This window comes from Plectropomus leopardus, chromosome 9 (genome assembly GCF_008729295.1).
Source record: "Plectropomus leopardus isolate mb chromosome 9, YSFRI_Pleo_2.0, whole genome shotgun sequence".
NCBI lineage: Eukaryota > Metazoa > Chordata > Actinopteri > Perciformes > Serranidae > Plectropomus > Plectropomus leopardus.
The window spans coordinates 96,038-109,889 of NC_056471.1; the positions used below are offsets into that span (position 1 = coordinate 96,038).

Below are 13,852 nucleotides of genomic sequence, written 5' to 3' on the forward strand. Positions count from 1 at the left end.
GTGAGCGAGCCAGTGAGTCGGAGTCAATGCTCAGGTACACTCGGCCGCGTTCGGCTGTCGTTAATCACTTTTAAGGATGCTCTATGGGCCAGTAGATCCGGGTATTTTACACTTTTCTAAACCCAGAAAAAGAGTTTTCTCTGCTTCATGCGCCACTGAGCAGCTTTCATAGGAATGAATGAGGCCCCGCCCCCACGGCTGTATCCAGACTTGCTTATAATACATCCATGCTTGGGTCCCACATGTTGTTTATGTTTCCTACTTCCTGTCCAGACGGTAGGTTGCATCATAGGGCAGTACCATTAAACAGAAACTCACTCTTAGGAACATAAATGCCTGGAGGGCACAATACTGACCTTTCAAAACCCCACCACACAGATTTGTCATGTTTGGTGTGATTTTCTTGTTACTAATTTCCTGCAGGAGGCAAGCTTATAGGGCAGACTGTCTGAAGACATATCGGCATCTAATGGATTTTTCTAGCATAATAAACCTAAACTGAATGATTGAGATAACTCAGTCAGGTACAGTTCAGTTCAACATATTTTTCATTAAGATATAATGACTAAAAATGTGCTCTATCAAACAGTTGGCCTGAAAATGAAAGGGTTAAGTACAATCCACTGCTGGTAAACAACTGTCTACAAACCAAATCTCATGTGGAGCCACATATACCACAACATATACACAAAACTGTGTGCACAATCACTTGGCAAATTGAATTCCCCAGGATTAATTTTATTGTTGAACAAATAAAATGTTCTCAGTCACTCTGAATGTTTAACAAAAGTATGTTTTAAACCTCTTGGGGGAAAATATAGGTGCCCACAATCATTAGGCAGCTAAATTAAAAAAAATAATTCTTCCTAACTCATTGTTCTGCCTCAGTTGTTTGAGCAAGGTGAAACACACAAGTAACTCAAAATAACAATGAAATTTTTTTTTTTTTTTTTTTTTTTATGACTGGCAATTTTTATTTTTCCTATATTGAAATTAAACATACTATAGTCCTCAGAATACATTGTAATATATACAGCATCCAAAAAAATCACAACAACAAAAGAGAAAAAAAAAAAAAAACACCACACATCCCGCCCATAAACTAAGAGGGGTCAACCTTCTACCATATGACTTATTTCTCACTCTGTTAACAGAAAAACAATACGGATGGACACCTTAGGAAACACCTTATTAATAAGATCAAGGGATCAATTACATTAAATGCTCCCAAAAATAACATTTTAAAAATAAAAATAAATAAATAGTCAGTCAGTCAGTCATTTTCTGTAACCGCTTGTCCTCGTAAGGGTCGCGGGGGGCCTGGAGCCAATCCCAGCTGTCATCGGGTGGAAGGCGGGGTACACCCTGGACAGTTCGCCAGACCATCGCAGGGCAGACACATATAGACAGACAACCATACCAACCACCGGAGACCCCGGAGAGAACCCACGCAGACACGGGGAGAACATGCAAACTCTGCACAGAAGGGCCTCCGCCCGGACTGAACCGGATCCAACCGGGATTCAAACCAGGGACCCTCTTGCTGTGAGGCAACAGTGCTAACCACAAAGCCACCGTGCTGCCCAAAACTCGTAGTGTGAATCAAAATGTTTTCACTGTGAATTCAAGACACATAGTTTGTGTAGTTAGTTAGAATTATTATTTGTATTTTTTTAGAATAAATTAATTGAAAAAATACAAATAATAATTCTAACTAACTACACAAACTATGTGTCTTGATAAAAGAGACTTAACCTGATTTCATCTTTACATTGACCTCTGTATGCTGTCAAGGTACATGCCCCATTTCAGGAGATATTTTTCTATTTTGTCCTGCATCCTACATGACATCCGTTCATATGCAGCTACTTTGCCCAGTTCTGTCATCCACTACTGAAAAGGAGGTTCTCCAGGTTTCTTCCAGTTCCTGAGGATGATGTGTCGACTGATCATAATTGCCGTCTGCGTCCAATATTTCAGTGGTTGTGAAAAGGCAGACAATGCTTTGCAGTCTCCTCGTATTTATAACTTGGGACAGAATACAAATTGTCTTTTAATGACATTGACAATGTAACTGTGGATTTTCAACCAATATTGATTAATCTTGGGGCATGACCATAGCACATGTACCAGTGTACCTTCACCCATGCAGCATTTCCAACTAATAGCCAAGTCCTTTAAGCAAAGTCTGAGAAGCCAATTAGGAGTCCAATAAAATCTATGTAGAATTTTGAACTGGATAAGCCTCACCTTCAAATCCCTTCACATTACCTGTGAGTTCCTACAAATATTAGCCCATTCTTGTTCATTAAATGATGCCCCTCGATCCCTTTCCCAGGCTAGCCTAAGGGCTGAGACACCTCCATCCCCTTCATATTCCATCAGCATCCTATAATATTTAGCTGTTTCATGACCCTGTCCCAGTACCTGAAGAACCTCCAGAATTGTGAGTTTGGTAAGTCATATTGTAATTTCAAGTCATCGAATGATTCAAGTATATTAGTATTGTATAAATTCTCCAACACAAGGATGCCTCTTTCAACCCACTCCTTCCAGATAAATGCTTTTTTATTAATATCCTCCATAAAGATCATTATCTTCTTGAATGCTGAAGACTTCTTCCTGTACTGATAGGAGAAAGTATCTTCCAGGAATTGGCAGTAGGTTTAGGAGTTGATTTTCAGTCCATCTTCATCCCAAAAAGGTAGCTTATCTTTAATAGTGATGGTCCATACCAGTTCCAGATCCAGCTTGCTGTTGCCTGCCTTAAAGAGGTGCCCAGTATTTATTAGTCAAGCCCCATGCCCATCTATCTGGTCCATGCAGAGTCACACTCATTTCATCTGTCCATAAAATCTTTTTAAAAATCTGTTTTCAGGTATTTCTTGGCCCAATCTTGGTGCTTTTGTATGGTTTGGTAAATATGTATGTTGTTACATATTACTATGTAAAATAATAAGGTCAAAATACTAATTTGCCTAATAATTGTGTGTGCAGTGTACAAGCTTCTCTGATTTAGACTCTCCAGCACTGAGACCACTGACAAGACGGTTTGGTAATGGTCAACAGTGCAAATGTGCTTAGTTGAAGTTAATACAAAAAAGTTTTAGTGCAGATTGTATTGATTAACCTGCGGGTATGACCCAGCCCCAAGGAGCAAAAAAAAAAGGTTTTGATTCCATACTAAATTTAACAGAACAAACTTTGCTGTGCTTTGGAAAGTTTGGGACAGAGTTCACATCTATCACAAGTGAAACGTCTGCTTTCTGACCCCACTTCCTCTGCAAAGCACCCTGCTATTATATTCATTTTCATTGCTGTCTGTTTGTTTATAGCAGATCATAGAGTGATTGATTCCCATTATCAATAGGAATTAGTAATGGGAAGTTATACAACCAGTGATGCAAGGGACCAGGGAGCATTCTGAGCATCCATAAACAGGAGAGCCTGAGTGGAAATCATAAAGTTTGACTAATCAATATGGAAATGTGCTTTCGCATTAAGTGAAACTAATTTCTACAGGATAATATTCCATCTTGTAAATGAGACAGTAGACTAATTCTGACAGCTCAGACTTTTTAGATGTTTTCAGTCAAGGACTGCAGTGAGAAATTCATTCCTATGTCCTCATTGATATGAGCTCATTAAAAGAATCATAGTGCTTTTATAAAGCACTCAGGACCTGCCAGGCGTGAGCTTTCTTCATCATTCAAATGAAACACCATAAGACCTACAGACAGTCACTGCAAAACAATTTTTTTCTGGCTGTGACTCCAAACCATGATGATATATATATAAATGCTCGCAAATATTTACTTTCACCACAAATGGGTCAATTTTACAACGACTGCAAGAATTGAGGACATTTTAGCTTTTTAGGTCACTTCACCCTCTGTCTTATAATCAGTTGCTGCACTCATGGTGCTGAGCATGTTTACTGTGTGTGAACTGTGGGTTTGGCAGTGAGTGAAGCAGCTCTCATGTGGCCACGATGGAGGCCTTATCCTGGCAGGACATATGGTTCCACTCCCTGGCCAAATCCTGCAGCCCCACACTCACAAGAGGGAAATGTCAAGTGCTGCCATCTTGCACAGAGGACAAGCTTACTAGTGTTCACGCTTCTTTGTCAAAGATCTGCTAAAGTTATATCATGTGCTGTGATGTCATGCTCCAGACTGATTACCTGAATTTATACAATGATTTAGAATAGTGAATAACTATGAAAAGCAGTAGTTACAATCATCATGGATAATACACAATAAAGCCCGACAGGCTTATTTCCATTATGGTCCTCCAAGACACACACACACACAAAAACAAAACCAGAACTTCAGCTGAGTCTAGACATACATACACTCGCACACACACACACACCAGCCGTTCTCATTCCATAGTTGTCAAATATATCCGCTCTGTCAGTGCTTTCAGCATAAAGGCTTGACACAAAAAGCCACCTTCCATGTCCACCTGGAATGCGGCTGGACAGCGTCGGCTAAAAAATGTGGCAAGACAAAACTGTTTGCAAATGTTAATGATGCTGTCCAACATGGAAAGTGATTATAAGATGGAGGGAGAGAGGGCTGGACGGTTTCATGTGTGAATGCACAGTACCATGGTAATGGCATCTCTAATCGTACACAACTGACAAAGAAGGATACCTAAAATGTTATGAGTAGACACAGAAGGTCACTGACAGAGTGGTCTCTGGCTGAAAAAGAATTTTACTGGTCCAGTACAGATTTTTGTAGTTCGGATATCACTGATAATGCTGTTTCTCTCCACACATTACTGTGGTTATTACACAGTAGTGTAGCAGTAAGTGTAAATTTTTTCTTCGCTTTTCAGAGAAAAACAACTGTCTCAGAGACTATGATTGTAAATGAAAATGGTGGAACCCTGGGTCAAAAGCAAAATTCAGTTTTATAAATACAACAGTATCTTTAAAATATATATATTATTACTAATAAATCACTATTCATAAAAATGTGACTATTTGTGGTTCTTGTTTCCTATATATACTGTTATGATTTTTAACCCTGCAAATTAACCTTTAGTTGTTCTGTGTATTTTTTACAACAATGTGACAAGAAATAGAAGGTAGATTTATCATCATTTATCGTTTTTAAAACAATGTTTAAAAAACGAAATGACATTTTTCCTTGATCCTGTTACATCTCTGGGGTTACAGGAGCTGATTAAAATCACCAGCTGCTATGAAAATTCCATCAGGTCACTCAGACATGCCACCACTGATGGCACCCAACCCCTGCAGTGTATACTTTGAATTTGCATCACAGTCTTAACCTTATGGCTCCCCACAAGGTCTGCCCTCTCGTGCAACAGCTCGATCTGGGATGTTAGGGGTTAACGATGTCTCCGTGAAGATGTGCGCAGAGCATTCTCTGATTTCCTGTGGCTGAGTGAGCCCCAGTCGCATCTCATCCACTCCACTTTCGTGTGACTGGACAATAGCTAGAGGAAGACTTGGTAGAGGAGAAGCTGTTGGTCCAAGTCGGGTCAACCTTGCCTTGATGCCAGCTCTCCTCCCTCTCTTCGTTTCGTTTCTCTGGTCTGACTGGCTGCTTGGTGAACTGTAACGGGTACCGGGCTGTGGCTCCCGTGGACAGCTATATGTAGCTGAAATGACAAAGAAGAAACGATGACACAGGAGACGTGGCTTCTTCTTCACTGGATCACGCAGCTATATTTATCAAACATCTCATGTCATTTACTGTCTGTATGCATTGTCCATTTTTGTATTTAACCAGCAGATCACTGTATTTTCTTATTGTCTGTTAAGACATATTCAAAAGTCCAAAAAACATGCATTTCTCTCATAAGCAGTTTCCTTTTTAAAATAAACAAATTTGTTGCAATATCCCTTAAAGTCACTGTCACTATATGAAATATATCATGCAGCCAGTTCTTAAATTAAAAAAAACCCCTTACATCAAAAGAATGGAGCCCACACCAACACGTACAACTTTATCTGTCTGCTAAACAGTTCCTGAGTTCGGCGCCACCATTTTAACTACTCTTGACAGGCATGCAGTCTCATAAACACAGGATTAAGTACTCTAATGTTCATCATAGCTGACTGTGCCTTAGCGAAAACTACCACAGAACACTACAAGCCTATTGAACAACTTTCACTTAGTTCTGAGCTTATTTCGTTCCTGAAATGACAAAGAAGAAAGGATGACACAGGAGACATGGCTTCTTTTTCACTGGATCACGCAGCTATGAGAGTGACAAGCTTGGAGCGGCAGGTAAACCACAACCTCACAGTGCCTCCTACTGGCTGAAGGACTGTCACTACATGACCATTTCCCACATTTGTAAACCACACTGTTGTACTATTACAGATATTTTAACAAACAATAATATTACAAACACACCACAGCAAAAGACCCACATAAAAATAAAAAATACACACACATGTGGGCACACATTAGTGGGCATCACATATGCCATTGCTGGGGATCCTCTCGCAGTCTGCTGCAAACAGTCCAAACCCCACACAACTTTTCCTGATGTTGAAATGTGCTTCTTTATCATAGAAAGGTTGTGCTTCAGCAGAAGGAGTCATGGATAAGTACAGAAATTTGGTCTCAACTGGGCCCAATTGAAACAACATCCAGATGGTGAAAAAAATGTTTTCTCCTGTTTTTTATATTTTGGCTTTACAGGGTTTATCCTAATTAAAGTGATTTACAATACCTTTTACAATACCCAAAGCACTCTAACATCAAATATTATCTACAAAACCAAAAATGAAATATATAAACATAATGTAAATCCTCCTCTGCATCCCCCCTCAGGAATGTTAGAGTTACAGCAGGAAAGATGGTTTATCTCAGACAGCAGGCACGAAAAACTGCTTTGATCAATTCACATATTTGAACTACATTCATATGTGAGTAATTAAATAATAAATAAACACTAAAATGACAGAGTGCACGTGGTGTTATAATGAGAAGACCCAAACAAACAGCGAGGAGATCACTGCTTGATTAGTGCGGCCTACCCTTTTTCTTACTGATTGGTTGGCAAGAGTTCAAATTTACTGGCTGTGAAAGGGGGAAAAGCTACCTAAAAAAATGCCTTGTGGCTTTTATGAACAGCTGGAGGCATCACACCTGTTTGAAACGCCTGATGGCCATTAAGATGGCATTTATACATGCCTGGTGACGCTTGGAGCAGCGTTTTTAATGCCTCAAACGCCAGGGAAGCTGAGGGGCATTGTATGCTCTGGTTGGGTGTCTCTCTTAAAAACTGCATAGACTTTTGCTCGGCATTGTCTTATTTACAAAGCTGTTCTTGGCCTACTTCCAGCATATTTATATACTATATGCTATATTTTATATTATGCAGCTCTGTATATGTGGAATCTTCTGCAGACAGACTTAAAGCTGCATTCATTGGTTTCTCCAGGCTGTTCCAAAGCTCTGCTGCAGGACCCATCTTCTACATGCTTATGTCAGAGTGTATCTTCACTGGTGTTTTGATATTTGTTGTTTTTGTGTGTCACTTATAGGAATATTGACATACATACGTGTTTTGTATTGTTTGTTTAGGAGTAGTATATTTAGATTTAGTTTTTTTTTTCTGTGTGTCTGCCTGTCTCAGCCTGGACACTCTTGAGAAAGATTTTTAATCTCAAGAGTTTTTTTCAGGTTAAATTAAAAATAAAAATAAAACAAATGTGACCCTTCTGGCCTTTTATAAAGGCAGAATGATACTTGAACACGTGGAGTCAGTTGAGAACGTGGCTGGAAAGAGCCTTTCATGTCTTCAGGATACACTGCTTGACAGGGTCAGCTTTAAATGCTGATGGTAACAACATGATTTAGAAGCATGGGGTGCCTGTAGGGTGGATGGGAGGGGTGGTGGATGGGTCCAACAAATGCCAGACTTTCGTGCAGGAGTCCAGTGTTCCCCTCTGAATGTAATGTTTTTTCTTCACCTTACCATGTGCCTCCTTCCCCTAATCCTAACCATATCTGTCAGCATGAACATTTATTGACGACATGGTAGCGGCATCCCGGAACATCAACAGTAGACGCTGAAGGATACCTGGGGCGTAATATATAGAGGTCCACTGCAAAACGGGAACATGTGACAACTTGAAATGAAAACGTGTTGGAAGAGTAGGTGTGAGGAGGAGCCTGGCTTGATTAAGAGCCTATATGTAGGGGACTGACTCCTTTCCTGCACTTATTTTTATATTTAAATATAAAAGAATATTACATTGCTTTTATGGTTGTACTATGTTGAAATAACTTTTATAAGGGCCCTAAAGCACATGAAATAGGGACCTTGCTGCTCTGTATAGTATGCTGTTACCTGCAGCCTTTCAATCTGACACCAGCCAGCAGCGAATCACATGTTGGATGTTACTGTCCAGCTACCTGCTGACAACAATAGCCATCAGGGGCCCAGCTCAGTTGCTGCCAAAGAAGGACACTGTGGAGCAATGCTGGGCCTTATGAGCATTTGTACCCCCCAACATTCTCAAATTAATTTTATGAAACATTCAGGTTTAAATCAGGTTCTTCTCTAACTCCTAGACATTGTTTTTAAAAGTAATTTTTAGTGCTGGGCATAGATTAATTTTTTTAATCTAGATTAATCTCACTGCAATCCTGTAGTTAATCTAGATTAATCTAGATTAAAATTATAGATTTAAATTTTGCCAAAGACATTCAAAATAATATCTATCTATCTAAATGATGAAAATGCATCACAAACTGCTTGAGAAAGCTGTTCCACTATAATATTTGGTAAAGAAAAATAATGTTCCATAAGATTTACTTTGGTGTTTAACTTTTTTTTATTTTGTTAAACACAGACATTTAGGAACACAGGTTCTGTCTCCATGTGGAAAAAGCTTTTTCCTGCTAACTGGAATGAACAGCAGAGGGCGCAGCCTCTGATAACATGACCCTAACTGAACTGTGGGCCTACATTAGAGGTCATGAAGAAGACCATTAACAGTCAGCAGCTTTGTGACACGGCTTGAGCCAATCACTCCAGTCACTCAGGCAGACCAGCTTCCGCCTTGTTCACGCCCCCTCCGCGTAATTCGACCAGGTATACATCCGCGCTTAAACAACAAAGTGAAATTGGTGCCTTGCTCACTGTATAGACCCAACTTAGTGAATAGTTTATCGCGCGATAATTTGCTTATCGCGCGATAAGAATCCCGCGTTAACGCAGCACGTTAACACCGTTAACGGCCCAGCACTAGTAATTTTACACAGAATGTAAAGGTAAACGTAGAAAACTGTACACTTCTCAGTACAGTTTGCATTCAAATGCGCATGGGAAAGAGATGCTACTGCAGTAATGGCAACTTGTTTACTACCAGTACTTCTTTGAAGTTTTTTTTTCTTGCTGTTTTTTGGGGAAAATATCAACATTAAAGCTCACTTTTGTTTCAGTTCACTTACCTGCCTGAGGTCTGCATTTGTGTCCTCATCCTGAAATAACAGAGCAAACTGACCAAACCTAGAGCCAGCAGAACGGCACCTTTTTTCTAGGAGAGGTTTTGAGTTTGAACAGACTGGAAAAACTCACTGCCTCTCATCCACTTCAACATGCTCAACTCCTGTGAGTAATCAGTGTTCAGCAGCTGCATTTTAAGGAGAAATCACTGGTGAACTACATTGTTCCCCACCTGGATGTTGTTCATGGGAGGTCCAGTTGCTTAGGAACCTGCTCAGTAAACTTTCCCCTCAGCCTTCAGTTTGCACCCCACTCTGTCTGTTCACCTTGGTTTCCTGAAGCTGCAGCATTCACATCCAGAGACAACTCCAGCCAACAAACCACTTTTTGGGGATCCACCCTGGGGAATCCTCGGAGGTCCAGCCTGACTGTTAGGTCATGTGTGAAGTACTGCACACATCCTTGCAGCAGCCAGCTCAAACCTCAGTCCCAGGTCCCCAGCATTTAGCTCGCTAGCCTCCTGCTCTCTCATGACCTGAGGCCAGTTGTGTTGGGTCTCAAGTCCCTGCCCATCTACAGTGGTCTCCTGGTCCACCTCCAGATTTGCCCTGTCCCCGGGCCATCCATCTGAGGCTTCCTGCTCTGTCCCTTTACAGTTCTCTGGTCTATGTCCACTATAATTTGTGTTTTGTTATTAGTAAGTTTTACTGATTTGTGTGACAAATTTGTATTAAATAGGTCAATTGAAAGGAAAATGTATTTATTTTTAAGGATCCAAGTAGTTCTTGTTAAGCATGAATCATTTCCCTCCATGATAGCTTCTCAAGTCAACAATTTTCTACAAATTCAGGGGATTATCCCCAAAAACTTTGTGGATTTTGTGAATGTGTGTTTTAGATTGCACAGATGCTTTATGGCAATTGTTTCATTGCTGTGAACTTCTGAAAGATTGTTTGACTTGTCTTGACTGGTTTAACCTGCAGCAGAAGTAAAGTAAGTGCAACACTGACTTATTTACAGTTCTTTTATGGCCTTGGTATGCTGTAACAGTGTTATCCTCTTGACCAAAAGCCGTCAGTGGAAACTGTGGGGTTGTATAGAATGTGTAACCATTGAAATATGTAGGGACAAAAATAAGATAAGATAATAAGTGTTAGCTGTATATACAGGGCCCCAGGTACAAACATTGATATTTTTAGAGAATGGATGGAATGTAGTTTTCATATATGGCGATGAATGTATTTAAGTATTTTTATGATAAAAACTGCCCAATTAAAAAATATTAAAGAAAACTGAAATATAGCAACTGTCCGTGTATCACAAAGGGATTGCAAAATGCCTGCAAAAAGAAAAATACACTATACAGAGAATTCATGAGACTGAGAGCTAAAGATGCTAAAACTAAATATAAAAGATATAAAAATAAGTTAGCTCATATTATAAGGACAAGTAACAAAGACTATTATTGTAGAATATTAAATGATAACAAAACCAATATTAAAGGAATATGGGGAATATTAAATAGTATTATAAGAAGTAGTTCTAAACAAATAGACTTTCCAGAATACTTTATTGAAAAGAATAAGGTAATTTCTAATAAGAGTGATGTAGCTGACAATTTTAATAAATTTTTTGCAAATGTACGACAGAAAAACTCTCTGATCCAGAGACAGTTGGTATAAATATGGATGGTTTGATAGAGAGATATCCCAACTCCATATTTCTCAAAGCAGTAGATGAGAAAAAAAAATACTGGACATCGTTAAATACTGTAAACACAAAAAGTCAACTGATTATAATGACATCAATATGACAGTAGTGAAAGAGGTCTTTGAAGGGATTTCAAAACCATTAACATACATCTGTAATTTATCCTTTCAAACTGGTTCATTTCCAAACAATATGAAAACGGCCAAAGTCATTCCGCTGTACAAAACTGGGAACAAATGTCATTTCACCAACTACAGACCTATCTCCTTGCTACCATAATTTTCCAAAATACTTGAAAAACTCTTCAACAATAGACTGGATACATTCATAGTAAAACATAAATAAACTTTTCGAGAGTCAATATGGTTTCAGACCAAATAGATCAACATCATGAGCAATAATAGAAACAATTGAAGACATCACAAACGCTATTGAGCAAAAGAAATATGCTGTTGGAATATTTATTGACATTAAGAAGCCTTTGACACAATCAACCATGACAAACTAATAAAACACTGGAAACATTCGGCATCAGAGGTATTGTGCTAGATTAGATCAAAAGTTATCTACAGAGGAGACAACAGGGGTCCATTTCACAAAGCAGGTTTAGTGAAAACTCTGAGTCTGTTAACCCTGAAATGAGGGAAACTCTGAGTTTTCCGTTTCAAAAAGGGAGGTAACTCAAACCAGGGAAAGAAGTGTAACTCTAGCTTGTTTCACAGAGAGGGGTAACTTAAGCTCTCGGTCAGTTACCGTAGTAACAGACTCTATGACCCTAACCTGGTCGGGACCAGGTTTTTCTCAATGAACCTCGAGTTTCTCTCTGTCTCCGCCCTCTTTCAGCCACATACGCTATTTGATTTCCTCATTCATTCATTCAGTCAGTAGGCGAGTGTCGGAGTATAGTTCTGAAGTCTGTCAAAATGGTATGCCCTTTCATTAATGATCCAGTGGATGAAGGAGCAGTGGATTACTGCGCAGAGAATTAAGCCTAAATATTCGTCAGGAGATTGTTTTCAGACCGCGGATAGATGTTCTCACATTTCCGGACAGTTATCTTTTTGAGCGGTACCGTTTCACATCACAGTCCATATTATACATACACAACCTAATCCGTCCTTACATTTGCAACATTACCAACCGCAGTCATGCTCTCACATCCCATCAGATATTGTGTGTTGCACTGCGGTTCTTTGCAAATGGCAGTTTCTTGTATAATGTCGGAGATGCAGAGCATTTAAGCAAGGCAACTGTATGCAGGGCGGTCAGAAAAGTGTGCCTGGCCCTGAAACGACTTTTACACATCTTTGTTGTTTTCCCTGGACATAAACCTGTCAGAGCCATCAAGGAGGAGTTCCACAGGATTGCAGGTGAATGATGTAGAGATCTGTTAAATTAATTTTGAATCATATTCAGTTAATGACATTGTGCTGCAACCTCAAACTGGGATGAGTAATTTTAATTTCTTTTAGGATTTCCCAGTGTGATTGGCTGCATAGATGGCACACACATTCCCATCACAGCTCCCTCACATAATGAAGCCAATTATGTGAATAGGAAGTCCATTCACAGCATAAATGTGCAGGTAGGCTACAGGTAGATTGACTACTGTTTCAAAATGTTAAAGACTGCATCATAGTTCAACATCTGTCATTCTCTGCACTGTCAAGATCGTATGTGATGCTGCACACATCATTTCCAATGTGGAGGCCAAGTGGCCTGGATCTGTTCATGACTCAAGGATTTATCGTGAGTCTAACCTGAGCAACAGACTGCAACGTGGTAAGCAGCCTAAAGATTTTCAAAATATAATTCACTTGTCTCCCTCCTTTAATATACTCTAATGTATCCACTATATGTTACAGGAGAGTTTGATGGCCTTCTGCTGGGTGACAGGAGTTACCCATGCCAACCTAGGCTTATGACCCCATACCCTGACCCTGAACCAGGCCCCCAACAGAACTTCAACCGGGCTCACTGCAGGACAAGACCCGGGTGGAGATGACCATAGGCCTGCTGAAAGCCCATTTCCAGTGCCTGCGTCACCTCAGGGTGACACCTGAGAGGGCCTGTGATATTATTGTGGCATGTGTTGTTCTTCATAATATTGCCACTATTAGAGGAGAGCAACACCCTGCCCTACAAATTGAAGACCCAGATGATGACCCCATCCACCTGCCAGCTATCCAGGACGGCAGAGCAGTCAGAGACACCATATGCCATAATCACTTCAGAGTTTAAGTCACCGTCACCGTTAAGTCACCACAGCAGTCAAATAAAGACATAATACACATTTCATTTGGTCTTCTTTATTTCCTGCAAATAAAAGAGCTAGTTTAGTTAATGTTCCAATAGTTAACATAATTCATCTGTGACCATGCACCCACCTCTAACTTGTGCTCCAGTATTTCAATTTCCAGATCGGCCCTCCTAATCTGGCGGTCCAAGTATTGTAATTCTTTATCTGTTTTCTGGATTTTTTTCAGCAAGTGTATTTTTTATATCTCTTTTACTGGTAACTGGGAACACATAGACAACATTAAATTATACAGTTGCACATGAATTCCACAGAATGAACCTCTGGTGTTTACTGAACATCCATCTCACTGTGTCCATCTGTGCAGTGGAAGTTGAGGGACCGTCCTGCTGTTGCCCAGCCATGCTCTGTTAAAAAGGATGAGAATGTGCAATACTT

General features: G+C 39.9%; 1 pseudogene; it reads left to right on the plus strand.

Annotated features, from left to right (window-relative positions):
* The first annotated feature begins 2,409 nt into the window (after positions 1 to 2,409).
* Positions 2,410 to 13,398, plus strand: LOC121948423 (annotated as a pseudogene).
* Positions 13,399 to 13,852: the final 454 nt, after the last annotated feature.